The sequence below is a fragment of the Schistocerca gregaria genome, chromosome 4 (assembly GCF_023897955.1).
Source record: "Schistocerca gregaria isolate iqSchGreg1 chromosome 4, iqSchGreg1.2, whole genome shotgun sequence".
In the NCBI taxonomy this organism is placed as follows: domain Eukaryota; kingdom Metazoa; phylum Arthropoda; class Insecta; order Orthoptera; family Acrididae; genus Schistocerca; species Schistocerca gregaria.
In genome coordinates this window covers 106,792,612-106,818,202 of record NC_064923.1, presented here as the reverse complement: position 1 = coordinate 106,818,202, position 25,591 = coordinate 106,792,612, and the positions used below count along the sequence as shown (strand labels likewise).

Below are 25,591 nucleotides of genomic sequence, written 5' to 3'. Positions count from 1 at the left end.
TGCTACAGTCTGTTTTTTTAATTATCCAACTGTCAGTTACATACAACAGTGATGATATCGTCGCAGTATTATGAATTAAAGTTTTCTATTTTTAATATTTTTTCAGTTTCGTGATTACCATCTCACATGTAGTTAGCACCTTGTGTAGCTTTTCACCTACATCATTATCATAGTGATTATGTAAGTAGCCTGTTTGTGTGTTGGCAGCGTTATAGACGGTGTTAATATCGCTGACACTGCTCTACGCCCTCGGCAAGAGACCCTGTGTTTGTCCGGATTAGCTGTTATCCAGTGGATGCAGAGATGTATGGACATGTTTTTCTTAGTGGGGACTCTGTGTTGGTAGTACATAAATTGTTAAGTGAGACGCAAGAAAATGTAAAATGAGGATGTATGTTGTTCGTAATGTTTATGTTGTGGAATTATTGATAGCTATATAATTTTTAGAAGTGAATGTTACATGAATAAGGTAAAATTTTCTAAATAAATTTTTCGCTCTTCAAATAAATTTTTCTTTTGCTAACCATATGCCTCCAAGTACTCAGAGTCTACAGTAATTAGAATCTTTTTATATAGCTGGCTGTAGTTGCTGCTTGCTGTAGTTCATGTTACGAAGATTTTCTGTGAGGTAGGTGACTTATAAAAAAAAACAGTGTGGTTCGTAATTGGTTCGTAATTGAAATGAGTTTTGGCAATTAACAGAATTGGAGTAGTTTTACACTCCTGGAAATTGAAATAAGAACACCGTGAATTCATTGTCCCAGGAAGGGGAAACTGTATTGAACATTCCTGGGGTCAGATACATCAAATGATCACACTGACAGAACCACAGGCACATAGACACAGGCAACAGAGCATGCACAATGTCGGCACTAGTACAGTGTATATCCACCTTTCGCAGCAATGCAGGCTGCTATTCTCCCATGGAGACGATCGTAGAGATGCTGGATGTAGTCCTGTGGAACGGCTTGCCACGCCATTTCCACCTGGCGCCTCAGTTGGACCAGCGTTCGTGCTGGACGTGCAGACCGCGTGAGACGACGCTTCATCCAGTCCCAAACATGCTCAATGGGGGACAGATCCGGAGATCTTGCTGGCCAGGGTAGTTGACTTACACCTTCTAGAGCACGTTGGGTGGCACGGGATACATGCGGACGTGCATTGTCCTGTTGGAACAGCAAGTTCCTTTGCCGGTCTAGGAATGGTAGAACGATGGGTTCGATGACGGTTTGGATGTACCCTGCACTATTCAGTGTCCCCTCTACGATCACCAGAGGTGTACGGCCAGTGTAGGAGATCGCTCCCCATACCATGATGCTGGGTGTTGGCCCTGTGTGCTTCGGTCGTATGCAGTCCTGATTGTGGCGCTCACCTGCACGGCGCCAAACACGCATACTACCATCATTGGCACCAAGGCAGAAGCGACTCTCATCGCTGAAGACGACACGTCTCCATTCGTCCCTCGCTTCACGCCTGTCGCGACACCACTGGAGGCGGGCTGCACGATGTTTGGGCGTGAGCGGAAGACGGCCTAACGGTGTGCGGGACCGTAGCCCAGCTTCATGGAGACGATTGCGAATGGTCCTCGCCGATACCCCAGGAGCAACAGTGTCCCTAATTTGCTGGGAAGTGGCGGTGCGGTCCCCTACGGCACTGCGTAGGATCCTACGGTCTTGGCGTGCATCCGTGCGTCGCTGCGGTCCGGTCCCAGGTCGACGGGCACATGCACCTTCCGCCGACCACTGGCGACAACATCGATGTACTGTGGAGACCTCACGCCCGACGTGTTGAGCAATTCGGCGGTACGTCCACCCGGCCTCCCGCATGCCCTCTATACGCCCTCGCTCAAAGTCCGTCAACTGCACATACGTTTCACGTCCACGCTGTCGCGGCATGCTACCAGTGTTAAAGACTGCGATGGAGCTCCGTATGCCACGGCAAACTGGCTGACACTGACGGCGGCGGAGCACAAATGCTGCGCAGCTAGCGCCATTCGACAGTCAACACCGCGGTTCCTGGTGTGTCCGCTGTGCCGTGCGTGTGATCATTGCTTGTACAGCCCTCTCGCAGTGTCCGGAGCAAGTATGGTGGGTCTGACACACCGGTGTCAATGTGTTCTTTTTTCCATTTCCAGGAGTGTATATTTAATTTCGTATTTTTTGTACTTTTATTATAGTTAGGATTTCTTGCAATTCACACTCATTTTTTTATGTTAATTATTGGAAGATATGTTGTCACTGTATAGCAGTCAGATTGCGTTGGGCTTGTATATAGTGGGTAATAAATGAATAGTTTAAGTTTGAGTTCTCGTTGACGGGGAAAATTCTGCAGGTCAGTGTTTAAATGATAAAAATAATTAAAGAAATAATTTAAATAACAGTTATCGTCTAGTAGATTTATAATTACCTTATCGTCTGAAATCGTAATACATAAAGATTAGTGTTTTTGTCAAATATAACTCATAGGTAATTATCTGATTTCCAGTTTTAAATGCACTTTGAATATACACTGAAGAGCCAAAGAAACTGGTACACGTACCTAATAATGTGCGGGGACCCACAAGCACGCGGAAGTTACGCAACACGACGTGCCATGGACTCGACTAATGTCTGAAGTAGTGATGGAGAGAACTGACACCCTGGATCCTGTATGGCTGTGCATCAATCCGTAGAGTACAAGATCTCTTCTGAACAGCGCATTGCAATGCACCCCAGATGTGCTCCATGTTCATTATGTCTGGGAAGTTTGGTGGCCATCGGAGTTGTTTAAACTCAGTAGAATGTTCCTGGAGCCACTCTGTACGAACTCTGGACGTGTGTGGTGTCGCATTCGCCTGCTGTAATTGCCCAAGTCTCTCAGAATGCATAATGAATACCAACGGATGCAAGTGAACGGACAGGATGCTTACTTACGTGTCACTTGTGAGATTCGTATCTAGACGTATCAGGGATCCCATATCACTCCAACAGTACACGCCCCACACCATTACAGAGCCTCCACTAGCTTTAACAGTCCGCTTTTGATATGCAGAGTCCATGGATTCTTAAGGTGGACTCCATACCCGTACACGTCCATCCGCTCGATTCAATTTGAAAGTAGATGTTCGACCAGGCAACGTGTTTCGAGTCATCAACCGTCCAATCTCGGTGTTGACGGGCCCAGGCGAGGCATAAAATTTCGTGTCGTCCTGTCATAAATGGTACACGAGTGGTCCTTCGACTCCGAAAGCCTATATCGACGGTGTTTCATTGAATGGTTTCCTAGCTCACACTTGTTGATGGCCCAGCATTGAAATCTGCAGCAATTTTCGGAAGGGATGGCCTTCTCTCACGTTCAGCGATTCTCTTAAGTCTTCGTTGGTCTCGTTCTTGCAGGATCTATTTCCGACCGGAGGGATTTGATGTTGTACCGGAATCCTGATATTGACGGTGCACTCGTGAAATGGTCGTATGGTAAAATCCCCACTTCATCGCTACCTCTGAGATGCTGTGTCCCATCGATCGCGCGCTGGCTATAACACCACGTTCAAACTCACTTAAATCTTGATAACCTGCTACTGTAGCAACAGCAACCGATCGAACAACTGTGCGAGACACTTGTTTTCTTATAAAGTCGTTGCTGACAGCAGCGCAGTATTCTGCCTGTTTGCATAACTCTGTACACGAATACACATACCTATACCAGTATCCTTGGCACTTCAATGTGTGTACATAATAGTATGTATGTTTGAATGTGCACAATCTGCCCCAGAGCCTGGATCTATTTCAACTTAATATGCACACAAACAGCACACTTCACGAATATTAGCCCTGTGTATCTAGAAGTTCCTAGTTCCCACTGGAGCAGAGATCTAGGCAAAATATTGATTTCATCCCTGCGTTGTAGGCTGCCTCCACAACTGTTGTTTTGTGTGTGGACAGTATGAGTCTGCCTTGTCAACCTGCTTTGTTTTGTTTTAGGGTGCAAAAGTAGCTAAGGTCATACGCTTTGTAGGGCAGCCTAGTCGCTAGGGTCAACATACCGTTATCCAAACTCCGACGGATAGGGTATCCTACAAGACAGGCATCTTGAGTTGGAGTAGTATCGGCTTACCCCGTCGAACTGATACGCATGGCAGCGTACTTGGGGTTAAAAAAAAATGATTTTCAAGCTCCTGGCATGTAGGCCACCCTGTTCAACAAGTATGTTGTGGAAGAAGTACCGACGTGCTTTAGCGATTTGTTTTGCAGGAGCTACTGATGCAGATGGGCACAGCTGAGCAGAGAGCGGGCCCGGGGGGGGGGGGGGGGGGGGAGGGGGGGATGAAGTGGGCAGAGAAATGGGGTAGGAAGATATGGAGAGAGAGAGAAACAAGGTGGAGATGTACACAGAGAGAGCGGAGGATGAAAAAGAGGGGGACAGAATTAGGAGGAGGCCGACCGTAGCGCTGTAGTCGGCCTGTTTACGTATCTCTGTATTTGAATACGCTCGCCTATACCAGTTTCTTTGGCGCTTCAGTGTAAATACAGTATTACAAAGAGGGAATAGCTTATCCAAACTCCTCGTCTGATTCGCATACAGCCTTTACAAAGTGAATGTTGACGAATCTATTCGTACAGGGACTGTCCGCGACAAGGAGAAACAATTTATTCCCTCTTTAGACACGCTTTGTTTTGTCTTAGGGTGTAAAAGCAGCTAAGGTAATACGCTTTGTAGGGCAGCCTAGACGCTAGGGTCAACATACGGTTATCCAGACTCCGACGGATAGGGATAAACACAGGGATACGTGTTGGGAACCCGGCGGCCAGGCGGCAGCGCTGCAGTCCAGACAGAGGGAGAGGAGGGCCTCTGGCCGTCATTAGCTGGCTGCCGGTTCGCGTCTCTCTGTCCGCCCGCACTGGCGCCACTGCCGCACTGCACTGGCCGCCAGCCGGGCTGGCGCCAGCGGCGTTCCTGGCGTGCCGGGCGCCGCTGTGGCCCGCCGTGGCATCCGCTGCGCCTCTGCGGCCGCGAGACGCGAACCCCGGGTCCGGCGCAGGCCCGGCCCGTCCTCTGGCTGCGAGTATGCCCAGCTCCGGGCAGTCTGCCCAGAGCGTCCTAGGCGCGCCATCTCCCAATACAGCACGAGCATTAGTACGAGGATGAGTCAAAAGAATTTTTTTTAAAAAAATATTATTTATTGTGCAGAAGTGGTACAAAGCACTTTCACTTTTCAACATAATCCCCCTACACTCAGTGTCCTCCAGCGCTTACAAAGTGCATAAATTCCTTAAGACAAAAATTCTTTTGTTGGTCGGCGCAACCACTCATGCACCGCGTGGCGTCCCTCTTCATAAGAACGGAACTCCTTTCCTCCCATTGCATCTTTCAGTGGTCCAGACATATGGAAATCACTTGGGGCAAAGTCTGGTGAGTATGAGGACGACACTCAAAATGCGGGTCTGTGATTGTTGCAACTGTTGTACGGGCATTGTCATGTTGCAAAAGGACACCTGCTAACAGCAATCCACGTCGCTTTGATTTGATTGCATACCGCAGATGATTATTTAGGAGATCTGTGTATGATGCACTGGTGATAGTGGTCCCTCTATGCATGTAATGATCCAAAATGACGCCATTTTCGTCCCAAAAGAGAGTCAGCATAACCTTCCCTGCTGATGGTTCGAAACTTCTTTGCTTCTGGCGATGAAGAATGGCGCCATTCCTTGCTCGCTCTCTTCGCTTCCGGTTGGCGGAAGTGAACCCAGGTTTCGTCCCAGTAACGATTCTTACAAGGAAGTAATCACCTTCCCGTTCAAAGCGCCGAAGAAGTTCTTCACAAGCATCAACACGTCATTTTCACATTTCAGGAGTCGGCTGCCGTGGCACCCATCTTGCAGACAATTTGTGAAACTGGAGCACATCATGCACTATGTGGTGTGCTGACCCATGACTAATCTGTAAACATGCTGCATTGTCATTCACTGTCACCTGGTCGTTTTCCGTCACTATAGCTTCAACTGCTGCAATGTTCTGTGCAGTCACAACTCGTGCCTGACCTGGACGAGGAGCATCGTCCACTGACGTCACACCATTTGCGAACTTCCTATTCCATTCGTAGACTTACTGCTGTGACAAACATGCATCACTGTACTGAACCTTCATTCGTCGATGAATTTCAATAGATTTCACACCTTCACTACGCAAAAACCGTGTAACAGAACCCTGTTCTTCCCTGGTGCAAGTCGCAAGTGGGGAGGCTGTCTTTATACTGATGCTGCGACGGTATGTGTGCATCTCCGCTATGCTGCCACCTACAGGTCATTCTGCACGCTGTTTGTAGCATGCTTACCAACTTACAGGATAACGGCGCGAAATTTCGATTTGGTATTACAAATTTAAAGTTTTCATTTGATTCACCCTCGTAGTTCTACGTTTTGATGAAAACCATCAGAGGTGTATCTCTAGTACGCGTAACTGGGAAAAAGATACTTGCAGCCTGCAGCATAGAGCATAAAAGTTGTTTGGCAGACATGTCAAAAATATTCATGAAGACTAATAATCGGTTGGAAATCACCTACTGTACATGTCATAGCATAGAAATAATTACAAAACATGCCAATGTGGAGATGCTAAAACATACTCAATACAATCGGTAATAACGACGAGATGTAATGATATCTTCAGTACTATCAGTGGGAGCATATTTCCCTCAAAACATAGTTTTCAGAGAGATGCTGAAATCGACACCTCCTACATCTGGAAACATTTAGCAACTATTAATATATTTCTCTGAACTCTTCGGTTTATAGCAGAATACCTTAGGTCTAATGAAAACGAACTTACTGATTTCTGTCTTAGTACTAAATAACTGCACGTCTTTTGAACAAGACTTGCTGCAATTGCTATATTACGAATAACAAGACATATCACATGGTCTAAAATTGGACAAAAATTTTATGAAACGTCCCCTTTGAAAAATTAGTGAATTACTGTGCTGGTAAACCCCTTGTGTTATTTGATTTTCAAACAGCTGAGGAAAACTGAACGTACTCAGACATTTCTCTCTTTACTTATTCTGATCAACACTAAACTGACACACAATATTTTTAGCGCAACGCAATCTGACTTTCAACAATCCCTGCAAAAGAATGGCCCTGACTAACATTAACCTATACCTTTCACGAATCACTTACCTCACAAAAATCCTCGTTACTCAAACTACTGCAACACAGCGAGCGCCAATACTGCCAGCTAAATAAAAGATTCTAACTACTGAAGGCACTAACTACTGATAGGCATACTTAGCAAATGAAAGATTTTGATAAAGAATAAACGATGTATTTACCTTAATAGTGTTCAAAAGTATATATATATATATATATATATATATATATATATATATATATATATATATATATATATATATATATATCAGTACGTGACATCCAGTCTTCCAAATTTACTGTCTCTGATGGACACACATCCAGATCATCCGATCTCACAACTGCGCCACCTCTCACCCCACATCCACCACTGCTGGCGGCTCACCTCCAACTGCACAACACTACGCGCTGTTCACATCCAGTTTCCCAACACTACAATAGCAAACAACAATGCAAACCAGCCACAGACCGCACACAGTACAGCCAGTGATTTTCATACAGACCGCTACGTGGCGTTACCAATATTAAAACCTAAAGAGCCTACTTACAATTTACATATAGCGCCAGAATCGAACTCACCAATTCGTGTATTATAACGCGAAACTCCGTCCATTCCACTAGACTCTGTTCATCATAAGAATAAACCTGATGTAAACAAACACAAGCGCGGTGGTTCCTCAGAAGCCGTACCACACGCACTCTAGTGTTGCTACGGTCTTCTAAGTAGGTCCTACTTATGTATTATATATTGTTGAGTGGTACTTAAGATAGTTAAATAAATTAGTGAAATCAGTGTGAAGTTGAAATTAGAAAATCAATGAAAAACTTCGTTTAGTTTAGAAGAATTACACTCTGGCAAACAGCGGACAGAGCAGCAGTGGCAACGTCCGGCACTAGCAAGTGAGCACGTTCCGGAGAAAAGCGTACGCTGTCGATTCAGCCGTCAGGGCATCGCCCGACCGGCTCACGTGTCTCAATTGTCACATGTGATCAAAGGCCCTCGGCTACATTCCAAGAGCCAATGACCGACGTTAAGGAGATCCTTCCAGAAACTTTTCAACGTGACAGAAGAGGCAATGACCGTGAAGTCGTTCACCTCCAGTGAACTGAAGTGAATTAATACGCGAGACGCAGTGGGTACGACAGTAGTATTTTTCAGTTCCAGTACAGTTCAGTCGGTGCTGAAGACCGTCATGCAAGAAGAGACTACATCATGCACAGACGCACCAAGTCCGCCGCTGTGATGGAATAGCAAGCAGCAGCCTCGCCGCCAGAAGACAGAAGTTAAAAGGTATTTGAAGACGGATTTTTACGTACCCGGCTGACTCGTGAGGACGGGAAGGAGACGGCCACACATCAGCAGTCACCTGTGAGCTGGGATGAAGATCTGACAGCCGAAGACTGGCAAGCGGGAGTCCGTTGTTCGAGTCCGGGACACTGGTCTTCCCCCGCCGCGCCGCTCCGCTGGCCGACGCACAACACTGACACACGCGGCCACTTATGGAAGAGAAACACTGGGACGCCAAATCCAAGGTATCACCATCCGATTCACGACTTCGTTCTCAATATACGGGCCACAGCACGATGCGCGTCTCCAGTCAACTGGGCGAGACGGCGACACGAGATACACACCGCCAGGCGTAATCAGACGCCGCCGCTCACGCAGAATGAAGGCTTCGCAAAGGACACAGCTGCCGCTCTCCCAGCCAGAACAATCCAGTAAGAAAACCGTTGTACAAAACTTTCAATAAAAGTTATCTTATCTAAAAATGATGTTTCATTCTACCTCATACCCCAGCTAAGGAAGAACCCACCCAGCCCACATGTTGTTAAGAGAGAAAAAGTAATTTATTTAGTGTTTTTTAATCAAACGCCCTTTGCAGTAATGCTCATCCAGACAATTGACTAGCATCAAAAGAGAAAACCCAATTACAATATCTCATTACTAAATTACGTTAAATGGAACTTTAAGATATTCTAATGTACGGGTATGAACAGCGATCAACGTTTCTCTTCACCGCGTTTCAGCTGTCTAGTTTTTATTTCAAAAATCGTGTACAGGCAGTCTCTCTACTGTTGTGCTCAGATTGTCGAGCTGTTAATACGCCGTATGAATATGGCTGAGGCTGCTTCCAGCTCCGTAGTGAAACACACGTGTGGAACGCAGTTAAAAAGTGCCAAGGAGTAGGTTGTTCTTAATGGTTTTCACAAATTTGCAGGAAAAAAGCGTTTACAGATATAATCGTCATTTACATATTATAGAAATAATTTTCTGCACCACATATGTTATACGAATACCTAGCTATATCCATCCGAATGGATGTTAGAGCATCAAGTAAAAATTTGTACCAAATCGGTCTAGAACGTTTCGAGATTTTGCCAAAAACTTTACCCCTTTATGTGCTATATATGTCTTTATATACAACATATATATTTAACAAAATATTTTTTATGTGTCCTTCTGAACGATTATGTGGGATAAATCTGTCCAGAAATTTTTAAGATTTTTGGTAGCAACGTTAAATCGCAACTTATTTTTTTATAGCACTGTAGATATAGGTTTTTGTATTCCATATGTATTTAAAAATGTATATTCTATACCTGTTCGACTGTTTATTGTAGCACCGTGTACGTATTTGAAGTAAATCAGTAAAGAACTTTTTGAGATTTATGCTAAAAATGTTTCCTCATTACATAGAACATAGTACATTACTTTTGAAAAGTGTGTAGCCTATGTCTGCCCAAACATTTATTAGCATAGCGTGTAAAAATTTGAAACAAATCGATCAAGAACTTCTGGAGAGAATTTACTAACAGCGTTTTAAAACAACGTAGCCTATGTTCGTTTGTACATATATTAGACTACGGTATAAAAATCTAAAATACTTTCGTAAACAACTTATCGAGACATTTGTTAACAACCTTTCCAATTTGTGTAGTGTATATATACGTAAATCCCATATACAAGGTGTCCCTAAATAATTGTGTTTACAGATGCAAATTAGAAAATGTTTCCAGCAAATGTTCTTTAGCCGTCAAGGGGACATCAATCAGCATGATTTCCTTCGTTGTAGTTTTATTTTTTACAAATATATGAACAGCGGTATGACTTTCTTAATTGGCAATTCATTTCCTCTCCTAAAGACCTATTCTAAAATTTTTCGCAGCGTACCATTCACTGCAACACAACGTTATTAATTACATAACACAACAATGACTTTGAGCTCGGGATCACAAAATCATCCACTTGCTGGAGCTGCCAGAAAACAAATGAAAACCAAGTTAAAGCGTAACAAAATTGACTTTCACTCTCCTGTACCATTGCCCAAGGGTAGATTATTCAAAGGTGGACATCGATACACTGGTGCACTCGTTGAATCAAAGAACTATTTACTGCTTCCAGTGTTGCCTGCTGAAAAGAATTACAAGCACCATGATACGTTCCTGCATGTTCTCTGGAGTTGTTGGAATATCGCGATAGACAACGTTTTTAATGCATCTCCCCCCCACCCCCTCCCCCCAAAAAAGTCCAGAGGATTTAAATCAGGAGACCTAGCAGGCCAAGTAACTGTTCCTTCTCGACCAATCCATCTGGCAGGATACCTTCGGTTCAGAATATGACGTGCACCCAAGGCGTTATGTGCTGGACATCCATCGTGGCCGGCCAGAGTGGCCGAGCGGTTCTAGGCGCTATAGCCTGGAACCGCGCGACTGCTGCCGTTGCAGGTTCGAATTCTGCCTCGAGCATGGATGTGTGTGATATCCTTAGGTTATTTAGGTTTAAGTAGTTCTAAGTTCTAGGGGACTGATGGCCTCAGCAGTAAAGTCCCACAGTGTTCAGAGCCATTTGAACCATCCATCGTGTTGACACGGCATAAACAATCTGGTTCTTAGCGGCACTTCATCCAGAAGAGGAGGAGAATTCGTCTGAGGAAGCTGGCATACGCTGTGCCGTTTAGACTACCACTGATGAAATAAGGGCCAATAATTGTAGTACCAAGCATCCCACACCAGACGTTAACTCTCCATAGACGCTTATGTTCCACCTGTCTAAGCCATAGTGGGTTGTACTTGGACCAATAATGCATGTTTCTTGTATTTACCTTTCCTTTGTTTGAGAAGGAACATTCATAGGTAAATAGAACATTGGAGAAGAAGTTCTGGTTGGCGAGGATTTGCTGCTGTGCCCATTGACAGAACTGTAAAATTTCCGAAAATCACTCGCATGCAATTCTTAATTTTGGTATACCTGGTAAGGGTGGACCGGTGACATGTAAGAACACGATGTACACTGGTCTCAGGAATGCCAATCTCATGTTCAAGCTGTCGTGTGCTCACGTGGAGATTCATTGCAACAGGAGTGGGAACAGTAACTTCGCCAGCTTTGTCCGTGCGAGTGATATGACGATTGCGTTGTCGTGGGTTGAAACTTCCTGTTTCCTGAAGCGTCTCAACAAGACGAGAAAACATCCGTGGGGGAGGTGGGTTCTTGTCAGGATATCGCTCACTGTACAGTTCCGCTACCTGCGAGGAATTTCGCCTACCTTCAACAACAACAATAACAGGGGAGGGGGGGGCTCCCAGCACTATGGGACTTAACGTCTGAGGTCATCAAAGGGCTCTGAGCACTATAGGCTCTGAGCACTGTGGAACTCAACACCTATGGTCGTAAGTCCCCTAAAACTACTTAAACCTAACTAACCTAAGGACATAACTCCCATCCATACCCGAGGCAGGATTCGAACCTGCGACCGTAGCGGTCGCGCGGTTCTAGGCTCTACCGCCTAGAACTGTTCGGCCACCCCGGCCGGCCAACAATAAAAGAAACATTATGTCAATTGTAGGAAGGACAGCCTTTACTGTATGCCTACTCTACACAACAGTATTTAAAAGGACTAAACTACTGTACTAAATGTACCTGTACATAAAAAAAACAGTATTGCAATTTACTGTTCTACTAACTTACATTCGCCGTAGACGAGTAGCATTTCTACCTCCTCTTCTCTGGTGTATATTCTGCTCACACAACTCTTCAACTGACTATGGTTGACGGAATGATGGGTGTGCATTCTACTTATGTTTACATTTGTCCTCTGTCGACGTCAGCACGTGGATATGTTCCATTACGCCGAGTACCTGCACTAAGCCCTTGGAGCGTCAACTTCAGTGTCGCGTTATGTAATTAATAACGTTGTGTTTCAGTGAATGGTACACTGTGAAAATTTTTTGAATAGGTCTTTAGGAGAGGAAATGAATTACCGAATAAAAATACAGGGTTCCATTTAAAAAAGTCATACCGCTGATCATATCTTCGGAAAAAAAAACAAAGCTACAACAAATGCAATCATGGTGATTTATGTCCCCCTGACGGCTAAAGGACATTTGCTTGAAACATTTTATAATTTGCATCTGGACAAACAGTTTTTTAGGGTGGTCAAGATAAATGGGACACCCTGCATATTTGAAAAAATGTGTACCCTATGCTCTACCACATTAGAATACCGTAAAAAATCTGAAATAAATAGCTCAAGAACTTTTCGTGGGCTCTCGGAACAATGTTACACTACGACATGACTTCATATATAAGTGTCCCAACGTTCACTACACTATCGAGTAAAAATTTTAAGTAAATCGGTAAAGAATTTTTCGTAACAAAGTTAAACTACAACTTGTCTTTATGTAGCAAATTACGTTGTGCTGAACAGTTATGTGATTCCCATCCTTTCATTGCTGTTTCAGTCCCATCAGTTCATAACCTGTTTTGAGACGAAACCACTTAAGACTGCGACTTCTATACCATTCTCGTATGTTCAGAAATGGCACAATCTGGTTCGTCGGCTCAGCTTCTTTCCTAGCGATAGTAGTTCGTCCATGGTCTTTTATATTTTCCAATATTCCTCTGAGTGTTGTTGAGTTTAGCAACCGTACTTCCATAATCGATTGTCTAATTTTATATATATATATATATATATATATATATATATATATATATATATATATATATATTTGTTTGAGGCACCTGTATTATAATACCGGGTGATCAAAAAGTCAGTATAAATTTGAAAACTGAATAAATCACGGAATAATGTAGATAGAGAGGTAAAAACTGACACCCATGCTTGGAATGACATGGGGTTTTATCAGAACCAAAAAATTCAAACTTTCAAAAATTGTCCGACAGATGGCGCTTCATCTGATTAGAATAGAAATAATTAGCATAACAAAGTATGACAAAGCAAATATGATGTGCTTTACAGGAAATGCTCAATATGTCCACCATCATTCTTCAACAATAGCTGTAGTCGAAGAATAATGTTGTGAACAGCACTGTAAAGCATGTCCGGAGTTATGGTGAGGCACTGGCGTCGGATGTTGTGTTTCAGCATCGCTAGTGATGTCGGTCGATCACGATACACTTGCGACTTCAGGTAACCCCAAAGCCAATAAACGCACGGACTGAGGTCTGGGGACCTGGGAGGCCAAGCATGACGAAAGTGGCGGCTGAGCACACTATCATCACCAAACGACGCGCGAAAGAGATCTTTCACGCGTCTATCAATACTTTTTTTTGTTCTAATAAAACCCCTTATCATTTCAAGCATGTGTGTTAATTTTTACATCTCTATCTACATTATTCCGTGGTTTATTATTAAGTTTTCAAATTTATACTGACTTTTTGATCACCTGGGTATGTTGTAAATTGCGTCAGGAAATGCTCCTCAGTTTTCATGTATTCGACTGCGTATTCAGGGTGACTTTTTCATGAGCGCATGAATTCATATTACCTACAAGATAATCATTCACGAATGACGATCATTAAGGCATACCATCATTTCAGCAAGTCACAGACTTCCCTAAGGTGGAGTTGAAATTGGCATCCCTGGCTTTGAGAGGTAAGTCCAAGACTTGGAAACAAATAGGTCGTTGGGCGTGGATGGAATCCCATTTCGGTTCTACAAAGAGAACATTGCATCACTGGCTCCTTGGCTAGCTTGCAATTATCACAGATCTCTCTCCAGTCGGAAAGTCCCCAGAGACTTTAAAAAAGTTCAGGTGGCACCCACAAAATTACAGACCATTATTCTTCACATAGGTTTATTGCAGAATTCTTCAGCATATTTTGAGTACGAATACGATAAATTTCCTTGAGGTGTAAAAGTTTGTGCCCACAAATAAGCACGAATTTAGAAAGCATCGTTGGGGAGAAATTAATTATGCCTTTTTCTCACTTGATACACGACAAACCTCGGATGGTAGGCAACAGGTGGATTCCGTATTCTTAGAATTCCGGAAGGCGTTTGACACGGTGTCCCGCTGTAGAGTATTGATGAAAGTCCGAGCATACGTATTAGGTTCTCAGATACCTGTATGTGAGTGGCTCAGTGGTTCGAAGACTTCTTAGGTAATAGAACCAAGTGCGTTGTGCTCAACGGCGAGTGTTCACCACAGGTAAGGGTAGTGTGATAGGACAGCTGTTATTCTCTGTAGACGTAAATGATCGGGCCCATAAGATGTTCAGCAAATTTCCGGTTGTCTGCTGATGACGCTGCAATGTACAGGGGAATGTCGTCTTAAGCGATACTGGATGGCAGATAAAATATTCGTTTAATGTGATGAATGGCAGGCTGCTCTAAACATAGAGAAATCTAAATTAATGCTTTTTGGTACGAGAAACATTCCCGTGGTGTTCCATCACAATACTTGTACTAGCAGCGTTCTGCTTGACACAGAACGTTGCAGAACAGTGCGAAATTTAACGAGCACGTGAGGTCGGCATACAGAGGCGAATCGAGTTCGGGGTTTATTGGTAGAGATCTAGGAGCGTGTGGCTCATGTATAATGGAGACAGTGTATAGTACAGAAATGCAACCCAGTCTTGGGTACTGCTAGAACGTTTGGGATCCGCTCTAGGTCAGATTAAAGGAAGACATCAAAGCAATTCGGAGGCGTGCCGCTAGATAGAATTCTAATGACCCCAACTTACATTCCGCGTAAGTACCGTGAAGACCACACAAGGGAACTTAGGGCAGTCGTTTTCCCCTCGCTTTGCCTGCTACTAGAACAGGAAAAGAAATGGCTAGTAGTGGTACAAGGTACTCTTCGCCATGCACCGTACGTTGGCTTGTGGATTATGCACGTAGGTGTAGATGTATAGTGAAGTTGTATGCAAAGTAGTTATCGCACGAAGATTTAAAGCCGGCCGCTGTGGGCGATCGGTTCTAGGCACTTCAGTCCGGGACCACGCTGCTGCTACGGTCACAGGTTCGAATCCTGGCTCGGGCATGGATGTATGTGATATCCTTAGGTTGGTTAAGTTTAAGTAGTTCTAAGTCTAGGGGACTGATGACCTCAGATGTTAAGTCCCATAGTGCTCAGAGCCATTTGAAGTTTTAAAGATATCACCCAGAAACCGTCACTTTTTGTCAGGTGGGCTAAATTGTAGTGAACATTGTTCTTATTTTTGGAAAGAAGCATCAAAGGACATTTTACTTTGTAGATTTGTTTTGTGACGCTACGTAGAATTTTTATGTCAATGTATCGCAGTTCGACACCGAATTTTCACGTCATCATAATGCTTAATTCCTCACCTCACACAAACATTCTACTTGTATTTTTAGTTTGGGGTAGCGTCTTTACGCCCTAACCTTGAAACGGGTATAATGATAAACCACGCTTGCTCCATGCGAAATAATCCAGTTAGTTCCCACAAAAGAGAAAGCCAGCAGAACAAAGCCTTTACTTCCTCTTCCCGGAAACTCGATACCTCTCTTTAATCTTTTTAAGCCACGTTGGACACAAAGAGCATTGGTTCAATATTTCATTAATGTGGCTAAAAGCCAGTCTAAGTGAATATTTTGGAGCACAAAAGTCTGCGGTAACCAGCTTTTCGAATTTATTCTTAAAATATATCGAGGCCCATATTCGCAGAAAGGGGAAACTGCAAAAGAAGAAGCATAAAAACGCTGAGTTCTCTGTATCTGCGAAATGAAATTTTTAAATCTTTTTGCCGTCGCTCCCCTTAGGAGCATCTGTGCGCTACTAGCATATAGTCCGGAGCATCAGAACCACCAAAGGGACGGCGTTAGCGTGCGTATAATTTTCTTCTCGAGCGATACGCGTAGGCACGAGTGGGCGAAAATAAAATTTAGTCAGTATAAGCATTCCCGCAATACAAGAACACGGCGATGACTTACACTCGAGATGGGCTTTCGCATTACCTGTACTTCGTTATTGCCTGGTATGCTTCTGGAATCTACAGCTGTCTCCGATTTCACTTTTATTTCTCGTAAGGTTGACAGCTGCATCAAACCAGTCTCAGGACTGAAGACCACAACAACAACAACAAGGTTGACGTCATCGTTCGAGGCATCAGAGTTTTACTCTGTTCTTAAAGTCAGAAGGCTCAGCAAGCATTAATAGATATTGCTATACGAGATAGTATCCATTTCGATTTAGTTACTTATATTGTCTGAAATTTTGTGACGTTATTACATCTCTGTAATTTAACATGGATATTCTTCATGACAAAGATATTTTGTTACTGGTGGCAACAAATGATCTGGTGCTTGTGTTTAATTTATTACTCAATAATAAATAGTCTGGGTGATCTAAAAAGACCGCTTACGAATTCCAGCTGCTACTCGTTAAGTTGCTATTTTATTGTATGGAAGAATATCGGATACGGCGTCTTTGGCTCGGTACAACGCTTTCAAACGTATTTTAACTGCAAAGTCAAGCTACAATAATAAACAAAGGTAAAAGATTAACCCTATTCTTATTTTGTCGTATGGTCGAGACACAATGCTGAATTAATACTGATGACAAAAGATATATCACTGGTGCCAATCCCTGTCCTGGCCCTTGCTTTAAATTCATTATTCAGTAACCGGTCGACTGGCTGAACTAAGGAGAGCGACACGAATTCTGGCCACTACTCCTGAAATAGGTGTTTTATTGCAATGACAAATATTAGGCGCTGGGTCACTGACTCAGTGCTTTAGCTTCCAAACATATTTAAATTGCAACGTCATTTTACGGCCTTAAGACAAATGTACAGGACTGATCCTATTCACCATTTGATAGTTAGCCAAGACTCACTGTCAAATTAATCATGTTCTATGTTTAAGAGTTTGTGACTCTCTATATTAAGTGACCATGACCACTGCTCTGCCAAAGAACTATTGTGTCTTTTATGATGTCAACTAGCTGCGGTACCTGGTTTCGCTCAGGAAGTTGATATGAGATTGTGTGGTAGTTGGAATAAAGGAATGAATTTTAAAGTGTAAGAAGTAAAACCATTTTGTTACAAACATATTCTATTTACAATAACTGTTTATGAACAAAATTTATCGTTTTGTTATTCGGGGAATATATGTACAAATTTTTCGAATTTATTGCTGTAGAGCAAGTTAAGTTAGTTGACCGTGAGAGAAGCAGGAGTCTCCGAGGTTGATGCCGCAATGTTTTAAAGTTTGTGCTTGGTCTTTGTTATTTGTAAAACTGTAGGCTAATTTCATTGGAAATTGCGGTCTCTTAAATTAGAATGGCAGTTCAGTAGAGATCTATGGAATTCTGGGGTAAACATGTGTTTCCTTTGTAATTTCGAGACCTAAGTTTGTGTTCAGTGATGTTATTCAATAGCTGTTTGACGATCGTCTTTATTCCACTACATAGTTTTGGAGAGCTGAGATTTCTGAGTAGTATGATCGGAGATATAATTTTAAGTCGAAGGCAGTGTAAAGACATTCCTGGAACTTGCAAAGAGTTTACAAATTTTGTAGAGAAGTTCGCACTTTCTTCAACGTTTGCTATCGTGTCGATCGATTAGTATATTCTCCCTTCATCGGGAATTCTCTTTTGAATATTAAAAGTGATATTGTCGACAATATTACTTTCAGTTGACACATTTTCCATTTCAAATACCCAGTCCGTGCTGGTATTGTTGTGAACAATATCGGGTTAAATTTGATCAATGAGTTCGTTTTCAGCAGTGGCTATTTTGCAGCAATCTTTGTTGAGTATAATGAGGCCGGTCGTCTGGTCAGTAGGCTATGTGTCTTCGCCTATTTGTAAAAGTTGTTAAACAAAATGTGCTGTTGTTTCGTTTTTCTATAGTTCAGCTCCCATGTTTCTTGTTAGTCGCCGTATTTGTATGTGTGGTCAGAAGCGTGATTTTTTTAAGCGAGCATTGATCTCGCCTGCTGGTGTTGACTTGGGGACAACTGGAAGTGTTTGTCGAAAAGCTCCTGAGAGTGTGATAGGAGCTCCTCCCATTACTTCAGAGTTTCCTCGCAGGTCTTGTAATGTACTGTCCATTGCTCCGGCCTTTTCTATTTGTAATTTCGAAGTTTACCACACTCACAGCATCTTTTCGTGGTGTTTGCATCCCAAGTCGTACGATGGTCTGGTTATAAGAAACATGTTATCTTCTAGGCGAATAAATGTTTCATTGAAGATGTCGTCGTTGAATTCGGTGTTCAGTTCAGGATGAGCTTGCTGGATCTAGTACAGTATTTCATCACTCACACTCTGTCTGAAGGAGCCCCGTAGCTGTTGTATTCGATCGGTTACGTGTTGTCAGAGTTATAGTGAATAAGCCTCTCATTTGTTCAGCTGAGGCTGTGACTAAATCATCTTGCAGTGTTAATTTCCAGTGGCTGTCGTTTTCCTATAGCCCTAAGAGTCGGCATGCTTCTCTGTACGTTCGGCGTAGGTAACCGTCAACACAGTTGATATCTGTGTAATTTGTTTGTCCGCGTATTTCGTGTAGCAACATCCGGAGATAGGAACATTCGGCATTGTTCAGATGTACGATGTATACTCGGCCTAGTGCGGCAGCTTTAATGATTCTTGGATGATCTTTCACTGGAATTCCTTCTTTTCGTCGTTGAAAGTTTTTTCTTGTTGTGTTCCGTGTATAATAGTTAGGATCGATGATGTATAGTACATTTTCGCGCACGGATGCGTTTGGTACAGTTTGTAAAAAGCTGTTAATGTTGTGTTCCGAGGAGGTTTGCTTGCTATTTTTCTGGCGGTGTCTTTTGTGAAGTATACTCTCTGTCCATTCTTATAGACATATTTCATGGATATCACTGAATTGCAGTATTGACGTTTATGTGTGCTTGGAACATTTTGGAAAGTAGTGTGTTACATGGTACTACCCATTGATTACCTATTTCGGTGCCCCAAGAAATTCAGTCTCTACGTAAAGTCAGTAACTAAGAGGTCATACTAGCACGGAACAGAAGACGGCGTAGATAAAAACTGTTTATTGAATTCAATCTTTCGAAACTATTCCACAAGTGAAAATCATAGTATTGTTTCTCGCACGGAAGCCAGACAGATACTAGATTCGTAAACGCAGAACAGAAAAGCAATTGCTTAACAGTGGAAAGGCAACTGAACCTGATGAGATACCTGTGAGGTTATACAGGTATCACGCGACAGATGTTGCTCATCCTCTAACAGTAGTTTACAGTAGGTCACTGGAGCACGAAGGGTACTACCGATTCGAAGAAAGCATTTGTTCATGGACTGTTTCTTAGAATACCCGGAAAACCGTGATTTTTGGGTACCAGAAGTACCAATTGTGCGGATTACCGCTTCTAAGATTGATATTCAAGAAAAATCTTCGAAACTTATACCTATGTTTTTACGAGTAATATGACATTCTCTGGGCTAGTAGAAACATTCCTTTGATATCATTATGCATTACCGAGATCCAGAGCTTCGAAATAACCGAACTTATGCAGATAAATTTTGTGCACGATATCTGGTCAGTTTTAGCTGACTTAGTGATCACATAGCGTCAGTTCTGGGGTCACCGCAAGGGTTTTGAGGTCACCAAATTAAATTTTTTGCTGTCGTTTTTTCGCCAATAAAACATTATGATCCCGCTACCTCCGTATAACGCGGACTTCTCGCTGCATAGCCTGACTTGACCTGAAATCATTCGATGGTGCCACCTGGTGGAGTATGCACCTTAAAAAAATCATTTTCGCCCCAAAATTCTTCGTACTGGCAGCTCAAACACTGTATTTTTAGACATGCCGTATGTGTAGAGTAAAAATGTGTATTTTTATGCAAAATAGTCTAAAGTGTACTTTTTTGTATGGGAGACGATTTTGAGTTAACCTCACATCATGCGTAATTATTTGTTGTTTATATGTGTGAAAATATTTAAATATGTAGATGTATATAAATAAACTGTTAATACGTTACTGTCTTAGAGAATTCATTTCATATAAGCAGTATACCTTAATTTAATAGGGAAAAGAATGGAATCAGCTAAAATATGCTCATGTGTCGGAGCACAAAAAAGGCGAATATGATCATTTTTAAAAGACGCTTACAGAAAAGTGGATATTCAGCTGCCTGTGTCGTCTTTCCACCTTCCTCATCAAAAAAATTTATATGTGAACATCCTGTGCTCAAATACACTAGCAGAGACAGCGACGGTGTGAGAGAGAGGAGACAGCAATGGTGGGGGAGATACAGTGGCAGTGAAAGAAAAAGGATGATGGATGAAGACAACAGCAATGGGAGTTAAAGAGATAATAATGGTCAGTGAGAGACAGTGGAACAGAAATAGAAGGACGTGGCTGGAGACGGTGGAGACAGTAGAAACCAAAAAGAGACACGAATGGGGACCATCCACAGGCTTTGGGCAGTCTGGGCCTCAGCCCCATCCACTCTCAGGTTGGCGGACTTCAGCAAGAAAAAACTTGTTCACTTTCCCCCATCCCGCAAACCCAGGGTTAGAAGTCGTGTTAATGTTTCCCGCTCTATGCGTCAAAACCCCAAGCAAACCACCCACAAGGACATGTCTGCAAAGGAGACAATGGTGGTCGAGGAGAGACAACAGACTGTAAGTGCGAGAGATACAGACAATGGCAATGGAAGGGAAAAAGAATTGGGTAGGAACCATGGCAGGGAGACAGTGAAAGTGCCAGAGAAGGACATCCTGCGACCTGCAGCCAGCAAAACAATGCACGACCACATGCTGAAGGAACATGCTCCTTCTTGTTGTCGCGTGATGTTATCACCAAACTTATCGCCAATCTGAAACGTGTGGGATACGGTAAAACGACGGTTGTGGTACTGTGACCAAATGCCATCCACCACAGTTGATCTATGGAACCATCACGCATCGAAAAAGTTATCTGGGCCCGTAGCGGAACCTGTTAGGCAACAAGACACATGCTGCACTGTGTCTGAAATGTTAATCATTTCTGTAGAATATACTAAAGTCCTGTGAATATGAAATTCCTATCTCTAGTCGTTCAAGGTGTTCTGTTTTTTCTTATCATGAGTGTACATCTTGCACAGCAGGAGGAATAGTTTTCTTATGGTTATCAATAAAATGAAACGTCGTGTGACGAGGGCCTCCCGTCAGGTAGACCGTTCGCCTGGTGCAAGTCTTTCGAGTTGACGCCACTTCGGCGACTTGCGCGTAGATGGGGATGAAATGATGATAATTAGGACAACACAACACCCAGTCCCTGAGCGGAGAAAATCTCCGACCCAGCCGGGAATCGAACCTGGGCCCTTCGGATTGACAGTCTGTCGCGCTGACCACTCAGCTACCGGGGGGGAGGGGAGATGGTTATCACTGACTCTGGTGGAATGTCGTCTATTGCAGGGGCCTTGTTACGACTTTGGTTTTGAAGTGCTCTGTCACATTCTAGCTCTGTCACACCTTCCACCTCATCTACGTTCACTTTTCTTTCTACAATATTTCCTTGAAGTTCATATCCTTAGGCCCTCTCCTTCCGCATTCCAGCCTTCCCTTCTTTGCTTTGTTGTGGTTTTCCATGTGAGCTGTTGATGTTCATATTGCTGCATTTCCTCCAGAGGCCTCTCTAACTTTCTTATAGGCGATATCTATCTTTCCCTTAGTGATATATGGTTCTAAATCTTCACATTTGTCATCCAGCCATTCCTGCTTTGTCATTTTGCACTTCTGTCAACCTAACATTTAGACGCTTCCCTTTGACCTCCTTCATTTGCTGTGTTTTATATTTTTTCCTTTCGTCTTTTTAATGGAATATCTTCTTCGTTATCCAAGGATTTTTAGTAGGCCAAGTGTTTTCACGTATTTGATCCTCTGCTGCCTTCACTAATTCATCCCTTATAGCTACCCATTCGTCTTCTACTGCATTCCATTGTCCCGTTCTATTCAATACTTACCTAATGCTCCCTATGAAATTCTCAAAAACCTCTCGTGTATAACGTAGCTTCTGCTGTATAACGTATCTTACTTCACAGATAGGTAAGGAGGCCTAGGTGAACTCAACTTATTTTTTTCGGCCGTACGGTTCCACCGTAAAAATTGTGGATCATTCAAAGAAAGTCTACACTCAGTAGGGCAGAAATATCCTGGTGATGCAATATTAATTGGAGGTAAGTGTAATCTACCAAGTGAAGACGGGTACATCTATGGACTGCAGGTTTTGCAGACGGGCAGTGTTCTGGTTTTGAGCACGTTTTCCAAAAACTGTCTTGAGCAGCTTTTTATAAAACCCACACGCACTTAAATTTGTTAGACCTTGTAGCTGCAGACAGGTCTGACCTTATCGACGGTGTCAGTATAGAGGCATCATTCCGATGAAGACTGTCTGAGGTAATAAATACATCAGTAAGGCTAGGAGAGCCTTTTTTCTAGGAACAGCACAGAAAATGGGGTTAGCGTCCTACTTAGACAACGGATGGACATAATGTTGGATGTGGACGAATAATGCACAAGTTTGAAATCGCACTCTGGAGAAGTATGTGCCGAGTAGCCTTAAGTGGATTAAGGACGGAGAAGACCCACCGTGGTTTAACAACAATGTTCGGAAAATGCTAAGGGAGCAGAGACTCTTGCACAATCTGTTCAAAAAACAGCGACAAAAATTCGTCAGCCAGAAGAGTAGCACAAATTTGTGCCCGTATAAAAAGATCTGTATGCGTACCCGCACAACTTCCACCTTAGCGAAAAATCTGTGGCGATGGAAGGCAGCGAAAGATAAACTGAAGTTTTTAATTTAGTGATTAAGAAAAGGTCCACTCAGCACGATCGTACAGACACACCGTTGTCTGACCATCGCACAAAGCCCTTTGTGGAGAACATAGTACTAGGCATCCCTGGCGTAAGGAGCAACTGAAACAGTTGAAAACAAACAAGTCGAATGCAATCCCAGTTTTGTTCTACCTCGTGCTTAGATTGCGTTTATCGCGAATCGGTCGCCCAGCTGCAAGTCCCAGGGTGCTGAAAAAAACTCTGCTGCCTCCTGCATATAAGAAGGGTAAAACAACGGATACACATAGCTATAGACCAATACCCTTAACAACGTTTGCTGTAGAATTCTTGAACATATTGTAATTTCCTATCCAATAAATTTCCTTTAAACGGGAAGGTTCTGTCCACGAACGAGCACGGTTTTAGAAAGCACCACTCGTGCGAAAGTCACCTAGCTTTCTTTTCACATGACATCTTACAAACCATGAATGAAAGGCGACAGGCAGATTCCACATTTCTAGATTTCCGGAAAGCTTTTGAAACGCTACCCTACTGCAGACTCTTAAAGAAAGTTCATAGATATGGCAGTGGCTGATGGACTTCTTAAGAGAGGCCATACAGTAAGTTGTCCTCGATGGCAAGTGTTCATCAGAGACGAGGGCATCGCCAAGAATGCTCCATTGAAGCGCGAAGGGACTGCTTTTTTATGCTTATCCATGAACGATCTGACAGACAGTGTGAGCAGCAATCTGCTGCTGTTTCCCAATAACGTCAATGTTCGGGAAACTATTGTCGTTGAGCAACTGTGGAGGAAAACTTAGACAGAATTTCAATTTGGTATGATGAATAGCAGCTTGCTCCAAATGTATGAAAATGTAAATTAATGCAGGTGATCAGAAACAACATCCTGTCATGTTGGAATACATTGATAGTAGCGCACGTTAAATGTAGATGTCGTGTGACTAGGGCCTTCCATCGGATAGAACATTCGCCAAGTGCAAGTCTTTCGAGTTGACGCCACTTCGGCGACTTGCGCGTCGGTGGGAATGAAATGATGATGATTAGGACAACACAACACCTAGTTCCTGAGCGGAGAAAATCTCCGACCCAGCCGGGAATCGAACCCGGGCCCATAGGATTCACATTCCTTCGCGCTGCCGGGGGCGGAAGTCAGTCATATTGATTAATTATGTATACGCAATGTAGGATATCAGTACGAAGTGGAATAAGCACGTAAGAATGGTAGTAACGAAGGCGAATGGTCGAGCTGGATTTTTGGGATAACCTGAGGAAAATGTAGCTCGTCTATAAAGGAGAACGCACAATAGTGCGACCCATTCTAGGATAATACTTCAGTGCTTGGGATTCCCACCACGACGTATCGATTGGAGAAATGGAAGCACTTCAGAGAAGCGTTCCTAGATTTGTGCCAGTAGGTTCGATCAACAAGCTAGTATTACGGAGATGCTTTAGCAACTCAAATGGGAATCTCCACATGGAAGACCACGTTCTTTTCACGACATACTTCTTAAAAATTTAGAGAACAGGCATTTGCCCGACTGCATAACGATTCTAGTGGCACCGATGTAAATTTCATGAGAAGATCTGAAAGTCAGGATAAGAGAAATTAGGGGTTGTATGGAGGCATATAGACAGTTTTTCTCGTCCCATTTGCGAGTGGGGTAGGAAGGTTCAAATTGTTCAAATGGCTATGAGCACTATGGGACTCAACGACTGAGGTCATTAGTCCCCTAGAACTTAGAACTAGTTAAACCTAACTAACCCAAGGACATCACACACATCCATGCCCGAGGCAAGATTCGAACCTGCGAGCGTAGCGGCCTCGCGGTTCCAGACTGCAGCGCCTAAAACCGCACGGCCACTTCGGCCGGCGGAGTAGGAAGAGAAATAGTATGAAATAATGGGTAACAGTGGTACAAGACACCATCTACCATCCACCATTCACCATCCGGTGGCTTGTGGAGTGCTGATGTAGATTTAAATAAAAAGATTTAGATGTGCATTTAGATGTAGATTTAAATACAAAATAATTCTTTAAAAGTGAAACATTTTCAGAATTTATGTATTTATTTACTCCAAACTGTGTATGAAATCTTATGGGACTCAACTGCTAAGGTCATCAGTCCCTAAGCTTACACACTACTTAACCTAAATTATCCTAAGGACAAACACACACACCCATGCCCGAGGGAGGAACCTCCGCCGGGACCAGCCACACAGTCTATGACTGCAACGCCCTAGACCGCTCGGCTAATTCCGCGCGGCTTTAGTTTAGTACGAAGTTCTGGTACTTCTGGCACTAAACAGCAATTTTTCATTGGTTTTGTAAGTTTAATAACAAGTCCTACATTGAAACTTCCTGGCAGATTGAAACAGTGTGCCCAACCGAGACTCGAACTCCGGACCTTTGCCTTTCGCGGGCAAGTGCTCTACCATCTGAGCTACC

The 25,591-nt window shown here is 43.2% G+C and overlaps 1 protein-coding gene across 1 annotated transcript in view; it reads right to left on the bottom strand.

Annotated features, from left to right (window-relative positions):
- Positions 1 to 25,591, bottom strand: part of LOC126267510 (RNA-binding protein Raly-like) — a 750,937-nt gene that overhangs the window by 585,017 nt on the left and 140,329 nt on the right. The window lies entirely within an intron of this gene.